This window comes from Limulus polyphemus, unplaced genomic scaffold, assembly GCF_000517525.1.
Source record: "Limulus polyphemus unplaced genomic scaffold, Limulus_polyphemus-2.1.2 Scaffold1474, whole genome shotgun sequence".
NCBI classification, from domain to species: Eukaryota; Metazoa; Arthropoda; class Merostomata; order Xiphosura; family Limulidae; genus Limulus; species Limulus polyphemus.
In genome coordinates this window covers 206,311-222,150 of record NW_013667084.1, presented here as the reverse complement: position 1 = coordinate 222,150, position 15,840 = coordinate 206,311, and the positions used below count along the sequence as shown (strand labels likewise).

Below are 15,840 nucleotides of genomic sequence, written 5' to 3'. Positions count from 1 at the left end.
AAAAGATTGTGACGTATTTAATATTTAGGATTGAAAAGAATTGTGATACGCTGATTGTGACTTATGTAATATTTAGGAATGAAAAGATTGTGACGTATTTAATATTTAGGATTGAAAAGAATTGTGACACACTGATTGTGACGTATTTAATATTTAGGATTGAAAAGAATTGTGATACACTGAGTGTGACGTATTTAATATTTAGGATTGAAAAGAATTGTGACACACTGATTGTGACGTATTTAATATTTAGGATTGAAAAGAATTGTGATACACTGATTGTGACGTATTTAATATTTAGGATTGAAAAGAATTATGATACACTGATTGTAACGTATGTAATATTTAATTGCCTTTGAAACTTTTGGAGTATAATTTTCATGCTTAAAAGTTCATTTATTTTAAGTTTTTTTGTTTATTTTTTACTTATAGAGAAACTCGAAAGATAGATAACGGGTATGTGGGGGGGGGGGACAAAGGTTGTTCTGATTTATTAATACGACGTTGCACTGAATTAATTTACTGAAACGCATATTCTTTATTTAATTATTAAAATCCTGAATATGTCTAAAGATATCCTAGTACAAGATGTATATATTTTTGTTTTTATTGTTGTTTACTCCCTTGATTTTCGTTTTTTGTTTTTTTTCCTGAGTGGTTATAAGGGTAGCTTGATTTGTTTTGGATTTTTACGCAAAGCTACACAAGGGGTATCTGCACAAACCGTCCATAGTCTGAATTAAAGTTGGAAGATGGGGAGTGAAAGAAACTTTTTTACAAATCCACTAAAAAGTGGGTTATTCATCATCAAATGATTTGAACTAATAGACTACAAGGAAGATTGCTAGTCAACAGCAGTCACTCACCATCAACTGTTGGGATACTTTAATCAAACAATTAATTAAAGTATGAAACACAATTTTTGTACAGCAACGGGACACTAACAATGGACCCTCGGGTACACAATCCGCCATACTAACCTCTAGGCTACACCGGGCACATACATTGTGGCAAAGAGATATTATTCTGGCTGACGTTTTGGTTATGGGGGTTAAAGTTTTTATCTGGATCAGAATTTGGAATGTTAGGAATATGTTTGTTCTGTAACCATGCAGCTACTTTAACTAGCAGTAGGTGTTTACCGTCTCATTTATTTGACAATATGAACACTTGAAATTCATCAAAGTTTTCAAACTTTTCACGCATACACGAGTATGTAGATATAAAAGTGGATCATTGGTCAAGGAATGGGGCTAAGTTCCTTTTGGTTTACTTACCTATTATTCTAGGCCATTCCCCTATGGTTCCATGTCCACTTTCTCGTGGAAAAGATTGCTATAAAGTAAAATACTTTCTGTTAAACTGTGTAGCGATCTTTCCCACTGGTATGGCTTTAAGATGTATAGCACTGTAGAACTGTGTATACAATGTTATGTTTTCACAGCTAAATCCAGTAAAGAAACTGGCTTTTTACACTGCGCATCTATCATGTAGATTATTTTGTGTTTTGAATAAAGATTGCTTTCACTGGGTTTATAACAATCTGTCCAGCTTCTTTTTTTCTTACAATTGAGTCAAAATCAGTATTACCCAGTTTCTCTTCACAATATATATATAATTTTCAAACCTGTTGTTAGAGGGTTCTATTAAATCTAATGATAGTACAACACACATATGTCAGGCTAACCACATCATCATCAAGTAACAGGTAACAATACAAACTATTATAAAAACTTCAAAAACTAGTAATTGTTAAAACAGTCAATTAGATCTGGACTTGTCCATAAAATAAATTGACAGAAACCCTTGGATGTCCATTTTCATGCTTGCTTTAGATTTTGAAATAAAAAAGGTTTTTACTTTCTTTAATTCATCATATTTGTTTATATGTATCTGAGCAATATCAATATTCATCTTGTAATGATTCACTTTGGCCTGTTTATAAAAAATATGGAGATCATTTGTTTGTTTGTGGAATTTTGTGAAAAGCTACTCGAGGGCTATGTGTTCCAGCCATCCATAAATTAAAAGTAATAGACAAGAGGGAAGGCAATTAGCCAACACCATCCATCACCAACTCTTGAGCTACTCTTTATCAACAAATAGTGGGATTTACCATCACATTATAACACCACCACAATTGAAAAAGCGAGCATGTTCGTAAAGGACTTGAACACATGAATTGCAGATTGTGAGTTGAACACCCTAACCTCCAGGCCTACTTGGAGGTCAATGTGTGCGGGTTTTTAAACTGAGCATTCAAATCTCCCCCAGTTGTCTCTTCACAGAATCAAAAATAATATTAAGTTTTTATCTAAAAAATGTTTACCAAATACCTAAGAACATGCGGGAGTTTTCTCAATTCTGTTTAATTTATCAGATCGAGATTTATTAACTGCTATTAACAATTACTTTTTAAAACTGCATAACTGGATGTTCTTTGGGGTTTGTATATGAAGTGCAAAAATGTCTGGTTCGAATAAAATTAAGAGACTGGGTACATGGTTTCTAGTAAATAAAATGTATATTGAACAAAGTCAAGAAGCATGATTACTTAAGATGAAAGTTTGAATATTAGCAAGAATATGGTTGTTTTTCAGGTCGACTATCCTGAATATGATGACTGCTGAGCATAACTTCATTAGATGATCACAAGAGCAAAATTTCAAATGGACAGTTTGTCTCAGCCCCGATATCACAGGTAAAGGCCTACAAGTGTATGCGGGCATGACACCAGAAGATGCCATGGACTATGACAAGTTAAAAGTGGGCTTGCTGAAATACTATGAACTTACCGAGGAAGGCTTTCACTAGAATTTCAGAGAAGTCAAACCTGACACTGAACAAACTGCATTTCAGTTTGTGCCATGTTTACAGTGATATTTAATAAGGTGGACTGACACAGCCAAGTGTAAATATAGTTTTGAAGGATTGGCAGATCTACTAATATATGAACAGTTTATGATCATGTGCTCCACTGACATGTCACTGTTTCTAAAAGAGAGAGCGTCAAAAGACGTGGACGAGATGGTCAAGCTGGCAAAACGGCATATGGAAGTCCAAGGAAGGAGTATAACTGGCAAGTCCAAGAATAACCAGTTAAAGTAGAAACCAGATGTGGCTGACCAGAAGCAGGATGCCACCAAAGGTGAAAGTAGGTCAATAGATAAAAGGGAGAAGAGATGTTCTGCTTGTTACAAAATGGGGCACACTGCGAATGAGTGCAAGTCTGTCACCAACAAGCAGCCACATAAATTTCAATGTAAAGTGGCTGGAACTACCCAAAAAGATGATGTGGGCAAGAAACAGGAAAAGAATGAGTATTAACATGGATGTTGCTGCCAAAAGAAACATAATAGAGATAACTTGTCAGATTCACCACAAGAAAGTGCTATCAGCTGATAATCAGCTCAAGTTATCAAATGGATCAACAGTGCCAGTGATGATTGGATCATGCAACAAACATCTAGTGGTGCCAGAAAACCACAACATGCCAGTAGGTGAAGGCTATGTTGGTTACAAGAAAGTTAAGGTATTCAAGATACTGGATGCAGCAGTGAGAACCAGTCTAGTATCTGACGACCAGATGACGGGCAAGGTACATCTGTGTGCGCTGATTGATGGGACATTGAGAAAGTTTCCCATAGCAAGAATAAAGGTGGACACTCCATACAATATGGGAGACCTTGAGGCCATGTGTATGAAGACACCCATCTATGAATTGGTAATCATCAATATACCAGACAGTAGAAGTCTGCAGGAACCAGACAGAGAGGAGACTGATGAGGCATCTGCAGTCACCACAAGAGCTCAAGAGAAGAAAAATAAGCAAGACATCAAACCCCTGCAAGTCTCGAAAGGTGAAATCCCGAATATAGATCTATAGGAACTGAAGAGAGCACAGAAGAAAGACCTTACACTGCAGAAACTTTGAGACAATGCCTACACTTAATTTCTACAGTCACTTTAACTTAAACACACGCTATAATTCACAATGATTTACACACTTTACTTACGGCTTGACTCGATTATCTGTCTATATATTCAATCTCTCTGTCTGCTTTTCCAGTTCCGATTAATTGGCTCGCCTTATCTGGCGCGCTTATATACAGGAATAGAGGGCGTCTAGCAAATACTGGATTATTCGTGATGTTCCACGATCTTTCTAGAAACTCATCACGTGTTACCAGAGTCACGTGACTTCTGCTGTCGTAACAGTATTTATAACATTTTAACCAATGTGATAATTTGGAACACCACAAAAAGAAAAACAAAACAAATAATACCATATATATATATATATATATATATATCATATTAATTCGGGCCAACAAGGGATCTATTGGTCCGTCTAGGCTGTCCTATCACTAAATTAATAAAACTAAACAGTAACAAAAAAAGATACACACTTACAGCCAGCATTCATCATTCAAGTATTTATCAAGCCTTCCCTTAAATTTTCTCGTCCCACCAAAAATGTTCGCCCTTTCAGACGTAGAGTCGTTATAATATGACGGTCAATCCCACTATTCATCGGTAAAAGAGTAGCCCAAGAGTTGGCGGTGGGTAGTATGACTAGTTACTTTCCCACTAGACTTTCACTGGTAAATTAGGGACGGCTAGCGCAGATAAGTCTTGTGTAGCTTTGCGCGAAATGAAGAACAAACCAGAACCATTAAACTCCTTTAAATTTATTGCATCTTCACATCTGAAGACAATTGATTCTAATGGTGAACCACCATGTTAGAAGACAAAATACTTAGTTGAAGCTGACTCCTACTCTGTGAAAATTTATATTTGTGTCCTACCATTCTCACCATTAAGTACGAAGAAAAAATAATGATGCAGCGACATTATCAATTCCTTTAATAATCTCAACCACCTTAATCAGATCCTCCCCAACACTCTTCTTTTTTTCAAGAGAAAACAATTTCAAATGTTTTAACGTGTCTTCGTATAACAATCTTTTCATCTCAGGTATTATCACAGGAGCCCTCTTCTGAACTTTTCCCACCAATTCAATGTCTTTTCTAAGGTAAGGAACACAATGCTCTACATGTGGCCTAAAAGGGGACCCATACAATGAAATCATAACCTCTTTAGACTTGCATTTCATATTTCTCTAGATGCAACTTAAAATGCTATGTGCGCTACCACTAGCAACAGCAGAAACTACATCATATAAATAACATACTCATGTTCTTTATAAATATTTACTATTTCAAGATTCCTTCGAATGAACGTATTCATATAGTCTGTACACAACAGACTATATGCGCTTTGTCCACCAAGGGTAATTGAACCCCGGATTTTACTATTGTAAATTTACCGCTGATCTACTGGGGGACAAGGAAGAAGAAAGCTGCAACATTCTGCGAGGACTGGAAAGCCTTAACAATAATTGCTTATAACGCGCTCTCGTGGCAATAGTGTACAATTTTCATGGCTATATACTATAAAGTTAAGAGCGTTTAGATAAAAAAAAAGAAAAGGAGAAAAAAAAAGGGGGGTCCAGTAGGCTTAGTAAACATTTCTGGAAATGATAATGGTAAGTACATAATATATCAACTTTTGAATTTAACAAGAATTTTAAGAAAATAGTTCTCATGGAATGTACATTAACTTTTTAATTACGTTTTAATAATATCTTTTGCAAGCCTAACAACAGTTCTTTATTTTTAGCAATTTAGATGAGGGCATTGGGTCTCTACCGTCAACATGACACTAGAATGACTAGATGTTGTATCATCGAAAACTGAAAACGTAATTTGCCAAGAGCTAGAGGTTGCTCTGAGAGGAAACAGAGAAGTTGTAGAATTTTTCATGCTTGCATTTTTGCGATTGGAGAACATAGTAGAATTCCAATTCAAAACTCGCTGATCAAATTTTAAGCGAGTACATATCTATATCTAATTTTCTTTCAGTTTCACGGTAAGTATAGTGTGGTATCTAGGGGTTTTGAAAACAAAAAATTTTTTTGCAAATATGATGCTATTTTTAAATTTAAAAAACTGATGTTGCATTCTTTTTTTTTTCTAAATCAGTAAACAGTCTTAGGCCAGAAATAACTTATATGTAAAGGAAAAGAAAACTTTATGTAGAAATGTTTTACTGCCTAAATTTTTTCATACACACACATAATCTCGAATTGTGTTAAATTTAAATAGTGTTTCAAAGGTAAGAGGGGACATGAAATTAACAGCCTATATTAGTGTTTGAGAAGGAATAAGGAGCACAATACTATGTTAAGATGGATAAAGGAAGCTTTAAAATATATAGAGAAACACAAAAATTGTCTGAATGTAATCGCTCTTTCGTAAAACATTGACCATAACCATTTCAAACTTCTCCATTGCAAAAATAAAATAAATAAAGCACACAGATAATAGTGTTTTGCTGTTGTTTTTAAGAGGAATTTTCAATGTAAATAATAAGCTATAGTTGTAAACAAAATTCTTATTTTATTGTATTTTCTGGACTAGGTTCTTCAGAGAAGTAGGTAAGTGTGTTAGGAAACAAAAATATCCATAAAGAATCTGATAACACATATTTGAGCATGTATATAAAACAGAATTTCCAAGCATTCTTTAGAAAATATACAAAATAAATGTTAAAAGAATATATAAAAATAAACATTTGTATAATGGTGGTGGTGGATATTGGCAAACAAAATTGCGTATTAATTGGCTAGTAAAAACACTTAAATCTTGGTATTGAAAGGGTTGTGTTTCTACCCACATAATAACTTATAGCAACAGAATAAGTGAACTAACATCTAAAATCAGAACGCTTGGTTTGTGAAAGCGTGTACACTGTAAAACGCACCTGAGTTTAACCTTAATATATAGTTAATGGATATGGTATAGATAATGCACTCTACTTGTAATGCCTACAGCAACATTGATAAAAATGTTTTATTGATAAGTTTACCTAGGCCTATGTTCATGAAAAAATCAAACAGATTAACAAGTAAAACTTAAATTTATCAAAATTGTAAATGGTTTCATTTATTAAATGTAGATGCCTGACATTACATTACAGATACCAGCAAATCAATTGAACAAGATTGTCATATAAGTTCTTACTGAAAGGTTTATTTTTTAAATTGTGTCTTCTCTGCCTCGTAAAGTTCAAAGGATAAGCCGTTAAAACACATCTTTGCTTATGAAATTTTCTCTAATATGTGGTAGTTCAGATAAGAACAATTCAATATATTCATTTTCCTATTTTAATCTCCTTTTTTTTCTGTGATTTATAATAATAATAATAATTACTTGTAATATATTAGTACATGTGCTATTTTTAAATTCTTTAAAGGTTATTGTATAACCTAGTTTTGTGAAACTAAAGCTTGTAATTATTCTTAAAAAGAGTTTATTTTCAAATTAGTCTTATTGCAGACTGCTGGGTTTTTACTTGCTAGTTGCCAGAGTATTACTTGTCAAAGGAGAGCTTTTGCAGTTGATGTTTGCATTTTGGGCACTTTTAACTGGTTATTTGCGCTTACAGTGGGGTTTCTGTGTTTCGATAAAAACTTTTATTTTGAGGGTCGTATTAGAAGAGGTACTTACTTGAAGCTTGAGCCCATAGGCCAAAATGTTTCAATTAGCTGGGGCTCTGAATTCAAGTTCTCTTTAAAATACAATGCTCTTTAGTTCAATTGTATAGAATTATTAATTTTCTTGCAATTAGAGTATGTTAAATTAAACCATATATTTAATCCCACACCAGATCCAGTATTCTGATTATCATCATCTTGTGACTTTCAAATGAGCTTATAATACTGTTAGTTAGAAGTTACTGGATAATTAGTTTAAAAGAAAAAGCAGTTCTGGTAGGCATAGTAGCTCAATTGTGTTCTAGAGGTACTAGTTCAAGTTTGCATCAGTAAAGATTGTTTTAAGTTTATCTTTAAAAGATTTTAAACAGTCCGACAGAAATATTGAACTTTCTAAACATTTACACTGCCTTGTATTTGTGAGATTTTTTGTTTTTATATTAGCTTATAGGTGAAATAAAGGGGATAAATGTTTTTAAAATCTTTTTGTGTTCATAAAGTGTTTGCATTTTGTTCTTTCTTGCTGTATTTCATAATCTCGTCAGATGTAACACAGATAGATCACTTCTTTTAAGGCAAATGGTAAAATTATTTGTTCTTACTTATATTTTTATTATTGCAAATAAAACATTAAACACAGAAGGAAGATCAAGGTAGATAATAATATTACGCATAATCTACAAACACTTAAGGATGTAACATGATGTGGCTGCACCTTGCATCTCGTTGAACACCGTGTATGTCAGCTGCTTTTTAATGATAGATCTAGCTACACTTCAGGAAATTACAATTTGGAACTAATTACATTGCCATGATCTTATAATTTGTTGCTTTCATTAAAAAACGTAATCATGAAAACAAGTGCAATGTCGTATTTCATTTTTATGCGAAACGTTTTGGCTAAGTAATTAAAATTTTCAATCCATTTTTCTGGGTTTTAATGTTTTCATAACTACTTATGTTACTGAAGGAGTGAGTTATTCTGTCAAATATTAAAATTATGTTGTTTAGTAACAGTCGCATGTTTTACCATATATCGTGTATGTTCAATGAACTTTATTAGTTTCTACAGACACAAATTTGTACCCCAGTATATGCAAATATAGTTATATTCGGCATTGGCAAACACACTTAACCTTTCTCCTTTAACTTTCGACATCAGTAAATGTTAAATTACAAGGATAACATCAAAATACAAACCCAGTACATATCTCCACATAATTTTAAGATACTATAATTTGTATTCCACACTTAAAGATCTTATTCCATCTGTGACTGCTGTTGTGCAGTTTTATTTGCATTTAGCCTGAGTGTTTATAATCCAAGACGTTTTATGCACAGACATTTTGAAAACTTCTTATTTAGTTATTTGTTAGCTACCTCTTTGTGTTAAAACAATGTGATATAACAGCAGCAGATATCAAAGGACCATTTGGTCCTTCGAGACTGTCTTTGCAATCCACACCACGAAAAGATAAAAATTTAAACCCACCCTTTAATGTTCAGGAAATTATCAATTCCTTTCTTAAATTATTATAAAGTACTGGCCTTTACTACTGCCAACAGCAACGCATTCCATAAGTCAAGCACCCTGTTGAAAAAATAAAACTGTCTTAACTGGAGCCTAGCTTTTCCAAATCTTAAAATTATGTCTTGTCATCCTATTATACTCATAATATATCTCAAAGAAATCATAGGTCTTCATCCTGCTGATCTCTAATAATCTTGTGAACTTCAATAAGCTAGAACAACTTTTACCCTTCTCGATTCAAGAGAAAATATATTAAGAGATCTTAACCTATCACTGTAAAAAAGAAACCTCCCATCTCTAAGATCAGCCTAGTAGCTCTCCTCTGAACTCTTTCCTATAAGTCATTATCCTTTGTGTTGTTACTTATCCTCACAAAAGCTTTTCACCTTGAATTATTATGAACTAGATTGTGCTCATATGGGTAGATGATCCCTTGTAGATATTGCCATTATGCATTATCACAGGGTGAAATTGTTGCTTTGGGTGTATCAAATACCAGAGCACCATCTTTATATTCACACTAACTATTCCTTTTTTTTTATTTCTAGGTACATTTGTTTTGACATAATTGTTGCACTTTTCATTTGGTGGATAAGACGCATTGACTGTTATGAATAGTTCAGGCCTTGTTTCAACCTTGGGTACATCCCTGTGTACATTTCCTTTTTTTTCTTACTATTTATTCTTTAAGTCATCGTAGGTTTCTGTTTAGTGAAAAAAGTGTCGCAAGTACCAAGTCTGTAAGTCATTACATCAGTTAGTCACAGAATGGAGTAGATTATTTTACACCTTTTTTCTTATATAGGGTGGTCTCTCTCACACACGTCACATGCCCATTTTAACCTTCAATGATTTATAGTAGCCACAGCAAACAGCCAATTACACCATTTCTTGATAGAGAAGGATGTTGCCTGGCAGGAATATCTGAACCCTTTCTTCTATCAGAGTAGATATTCGAATTCTTTACTCTACAATTATCGACTTTACCTTTACTTATTTTTCTAAAGTACTCGTGCACCAAATGTGTGGGTTTGTGACATACGAGTCACACAAATTTTTTTAAAAACATTTCAAATACCATTTCTATATCAGTTAATCCCACCATTTGCTGCTAGGATCCCCGATGTATTTTACTAGAAAATGAGTTAATATACCCAAGTATTTTGGTCAGTTACGTACACTGGGTGTTCTCACCGTTTGCTGCTAGGATCCCCAATGTATTTTACTAGAAAATGAGTTAATATACCCAAGTATTTTGGTCAGTTACGTACACTGGGTGTTATAACATACAGAATCATGAAATTACTCAATATGATGCAATGGACCAAACCACTTGTGAATCGTATAAAAATAAGTTGGTAATTTGAGAGCTTAAGAACATTAAAAGTAATCAAACATATTAAGATTTTTTTAGTGTTAAAATGAATTTGAAGTACATACTATTCTCAACATAGGGGTTCTACCTCCTGATAGAATGAAGTCTTGAATTATGCGATTAGACTACTTGGAGTTTGTTTACGAACGTTAAATAGGACTCATGGTTAGATCCAATTTCTCACATAGCGATATTATTTCCTGAATTAAAGGTGAGTAAATATTGTGGTAAGATAGCATCTATGAAATGTTACAAGAAAGTCTTAAATCTACACTTAAAAATCAAAGATAGCATGATGTAACATCATACTCAATACCTTGTAACAAATAAAATTATCTAAAGCCTTTGCTTATTCATTGTTTCAGATATTTTTAAAGTGTTAGTGAAACTTTAACAATGATTACCTATAAAAAAAAGAACACAAAATGAATTGATAATTCCAAAATTTGGGACAAACAAGTGAGTAGAGATTAGTTGGTTATTTTGTGTTATACAAAAAGGTAGAGCTGGGCCATTAACTCGAATAATCAATATAATCAACTGTATCAATTAGTTCAATGGAAAATAATCGATTAATTGAAATTATAATTAAATCAATTAATGTTATGAAAATAATCAAAATTAATGTTTCCAATTATTACTATTGTATTCCAACTATCCAAGTAACCAAAATATTGTCATTATAATTCCTTGTTATTTTCATTTAAATCAAGTTTGTTCAGTTTTGTTGATTGATGCACAACTCACAGAAATAATCAACAAATTTAAATTAGTGTTTCTCATTAGTACTACTTTCGAGTGGTTCAAATATCCAAGTCTTATGAGAATTAGATGAACTTAAATCGGTTAATGAGCCCTGTGATTAATCAGTTATGAGATTCCACTAATTGCCAAGCAGAAAGGCGTGTCAAGTACTTACACAAATTTTTCCATAGTTTCATTCATACCCATAGAAGTGTAAACTACATACATTAGAATGAGCAGTATCTCGATACTGAGCAAAAGTTAATTTGCATTAATGATAAATTAAATGCTTGAATTGCACTGCATTACCGAAAATTCAATAGTTAAGGAGACAAAAAATTGGGATTTGATGATAGTTGAACGTCATCTTAGTACTGTGGCATCAAGATGGTAAAACATTCATCACATGATACCAAATTCTCACTGTACAATAACAGTTTCTAATGTTGATATCTAGCAAAGTGCATTCCAATCATATTTGTTAGTTTTGGGTAAACTATGACAAATCACAGAGACAGGTGAGTTTCTTCCTAAAGTATTTGTCATGTCATAAAACATCATAAAGCTGCTGAAAAAAGTATTCATCATGAAAGAATGAGTACAAAGGATCACCAGGAAAAAAAAGTAAATTATAAAAGCACTATTCTTCCTCAGGAGTGAAAATATTAAAGTACATATCACATGAACAGTAAGTGTGTGTGTTGAGGTGGCCTTGACATTTCCAATACAGGGATCGAAATATTCCATTTCCAAATAATTTAACCTTGCCTGAGGAATTTCATCTTTTTAGTGGGCTTTTCCGATGCAAGGTCCGTCCGTATTCTTTTAGTTATGACTAATGAAAGAACATATTGCATGGATTAAATATAAAAATAATTCATGAAAAAATGCAACTTTACATGAGGGAATGCAATCTTCCTGATAGCTGTCCCTTGAGTGAATGTAATTTTATATCATTATTTCTGTCCCTACATTGCCTAATGTCACACCCTTATTGAATCAGATTTGGTTGGTTGTCATGGCTACCTCAACAAACACTTCCTTTTCATATAATATGTATTTCTCTTTTATATTTATTATCAGTACTATTTAATCTTCAGCCTTTTGTCGCATGAAGAATAATTAGTCAACTTTTGAAAACACCCAAGTTTCTTGGCCTTTTGAAGTCTACAGTAAAAAAAACTGTGACTCAGTGAGAATGACTCGTGTGTTTTTGAATTTTTAACAGTGCTGTATGTTAATATTTGTAACAATAAGAATTTTAAACAAAGGTAGAAACTAATTTCTTCTTAGTAATCTGTGTAATACGAAGTACATTAATGATGAATAATTGTACTTGATTTATATTTCTTGATGCAATATTCATGTTATCTGTATTCGTTTTTTTTCTTCTAATGATAAGAATTGTGGTGTTATATGTATATGTAAAAGGTGTTAATTCAGCTCTGTGCCTTAATCCCAGAAATTTGGGACTCTTGAAGTATTGAATAATTACCAAAGTTTGATCAATTAATTCTAATGAACACATAATATAGTAATGGTCAGGTCGTATCACTCCTATGCCAATATGGCACATAGGATCCAGTGCTGAACTCTGGCTAAATTGGCACTAACAGATGAGAATTATAACACATTTCCCAGTCCATTGAAGGTTAACCTCTAGCTAATAGCTTGGTAAACCAAAACAATTAGGGTAAAAGTGCCTTGCTCAAGGACACATCATCATTATACATGCCTGTCTTGAACTCGCAACCATCTGACTATGAGTCCAATGTGTCATGCTACCCCCACATATTATAGAGCTTTGTAGAAACTAAATTAGTGCAATTTAGGTTCTAAGTGTACAATATAATCATAGTTGTGTAGCTACAGGAACTTTCTTGCTTCATTGCAATCAATATATCTAGGTTCTATGTGTGCAGTATTATCACAGTTGTGCAACTATAGGGACTTTCGTATTGCAGTGCAGTCAAGTTTTTTAATTTTAAATAAATTATGCCTGTAATCAATGTATTATTGTTAAATTTTGAAGGACTTATACATCTGTTTCTTAGTCACAGTGGCATTCAGACCAGTTATGTTGGAATTTCTGTATGCAATACTGTATTACTGGTGGCAAAAAATTAAGTTTCTACCTCTAAAAATCCTTCTTTCAAACATTATATGAGTTGAGCTTGTGTGTGCTCATGGGTTTTTACTTTGTGCTTTTTATTTTTGGTCATGGTTTTAAAATCCAGTGCCAAACTCCTCACCCTTTCAGTTATGGTGCCATTATAAAATGAATGTAAATCCCACTATTCATTGGTAAACAGTAGTTCAAGAGTTGGCAGTGGGTGCTCCCAGCCGGTTTCCTTCTCTGTGGTTGGCAACTCAAAACTATGGGTGATGACAGATAGCTTTAGTAGCTTTGCCATGAACAAATGAACATGTTCTTTCAATAAATAAATAATTTTAGGCTTGTTAGGCTGTAGGCCAGATGTAGCCTAATGTTTATAATGTACAGACTGTGAATTCAAGTGTTCATGATTTGCATCACATTGCCACAAAAGTGCACTCTTCACTTTGGGATCGTGGGTGTGCTACAAGATTGAAGATCAGCATCTATTTTTGTAAACTATAATTTTTGTATTTTAATTGTTGTAATTTAAGTCCTTGCAAGAGAGTGCATTACATAATGGTAAAAGTACATTCGTAAAAATAGGCCTAGAATACCTGGAAAGTTCACAAGGATATCAAGAGTCTAGTAGCTTCAACTAACACCTAGGTATGTGTGCATTAGTTATAAATACAAGAAAGCAGTAAGTTAATATCAATGTCAAAGTGAAGTACATAGTGTGAAACATTCATTAGAGTATTTGTAGTCTTTTTAAGTTAATCAATCGAGGAGTTTTATGTTTGTTTATTATTCAAAGCCAACTTGGTCATAGTTATCTTAGTTTCAGCATTCCTGTCAAAAGTGAAAACGTTATCTCAACTTAGGCCTACAACTTGTTTCAATGTGAATGTAGCCTGTAGAAAGGTTTGAAATTAATTTTCTGTCATTATGTGAATTGGACTTTGTATTACTTTCACCAAATTTATTAACAGAACCTGCCAAATGATAGAAAAGATAAAATACATTATAAAACCATTATTCAGTCAATCAGAGTTGACAGTGGATACTTTTGACTTGCTGCCTTCCCTCTAGTCTATCAGTTCAAAATTAGGAATGGCTGTGGACAATTAGCTCTTGTGAGCTTTGTGTGAACATTCTAAACAAACAATTGTTAGGTCGCAGTTTAAAAAAATAATTATGATTTCTGCTTCTGATTCTAAATTTACTTGATATATAGGTACATAAGATAAACTGTAAAGTAGGTCAAACCTGACTAAAAAATAATGATAATGTTTAATGAATTAATAGATATGTATATTCTCTAGTACCAGCGTTCTGGAATACATTGTCATCCTCTAATAGGTACCAGTTAACTTTTATACTGGGGAGACCATTTAGATCCATACCTAGGACCTATGTAGTATTTATTTGGCCTCCTGTAGTTGGCCAAAGTATTGGTAATGGTGTCAGATAATTGAATAACATTTAAATTAAAGGTGCAAGAGTAGATAAACTGTTAACATAATGTTTAGGGACAACAAGGGACCTATTGGTCCATCTGGGATGTCTCATCTTCTAAACCAAACTAAAATTACTAAATATTAAAACCTCAAAGCCAGCCCTTATCATTCATATATCTATCAAGCTTTCTCTTAAACTCACTTAAATTTACTGCCTCCACAACATCTAAATACAACCTGTTACAAAGGACAACCATTACATCAACACTATCAATTCCCTTTACAATCTTAAACACCTCAAGCAAATCCTCTCTAACTCTTCTTTTTTCAAGAGAAAATGATTTCAGAGATCTTAACCTCTCCTTATATAACAACCACTCCATCCCAGGCACCATTCTAGTAGCCCTCCTCTTAACCTAAACCCATAAGATTTTCAGTTAATTAATAACTTGTTAAATCACGTTTTGCGATACTTTTCTTTAAAATTGTATGAAAAACACTTCTGCCACCCATCCTCCTATATCAAAGGACAATCTTCTCTTTCCTGTATTTATCCTCTGACATCTTGTCTCCTATTTTAAAGAATTTGACTTTTTTTCTTATGCTAAACATTCTAAAATAAGGTAGTATCTTATATTTTCTACAAAATTTACTACAAATGTGTGTCAGTATTTATCCCACAACTTGTAAGAATCCATCATCCAAATTGGTGAATCTTTTTTTTTTTGCCAGATGTTTCTAGAATGTTTGGCTCCCATGATGTAGGGCATCCTTTTGGATGTCATATTCATCATTTGAAATAAAGATGCAGGGCATCTTCTGTTTCAATTTAAAAAAGGTTGCAATCCTAACTACTGGGTTTGTACGCAACTTGAAGTTCGATATGGTAGCAATTTTTGTATTATCCTTAAAATGACTGTGAAAAAAAAAAATTGACTTGGTGATCATATTTTTATTGTATGCTATCAGAGAAACAACATTCAAACAAAACAGACATGCACCAAAATCATAAGAATAAAGTTGTAATTGCGTTGTCAAATGTACTTCCAAGATGTAAAGCAGCAAACATTGAAGAAT

The 15,840-nt window shown here is 33.1% G+C and overlaps 1 protein-coding gene across 2 annotated transcripts in view; it reads left to right on the top strand.

The window, feature by feature from the left end:
* Positions 1–5,426: 5,426 nt before the first annotated feature.
* LOC111086835 (biorientation of chromosomes in cell division protein 1-like 1) overlaps positions 5,427–15,840 on the top strand; it is a 20,876-nt gene continuing 10,462 nt past the window's right edge. Inside the window, exons 1-3 of one of the 2 annotated variants that reach the window (XM_022391331.1) lie at positions 5,488–5,548; positions 5,683–5,931; positions 10,544–10,675. The gene's annotated coding sequence lies outside the window, so the exon portion shown is untranslated. Of the gene's footprint in view, positions 5,549–5,682; positions 5,932–10,543; positions 10,676–15,840 lie in introns of both variants that reach the window. The other variant, XM_022391330.1, reaches the window with a different exon arrangement.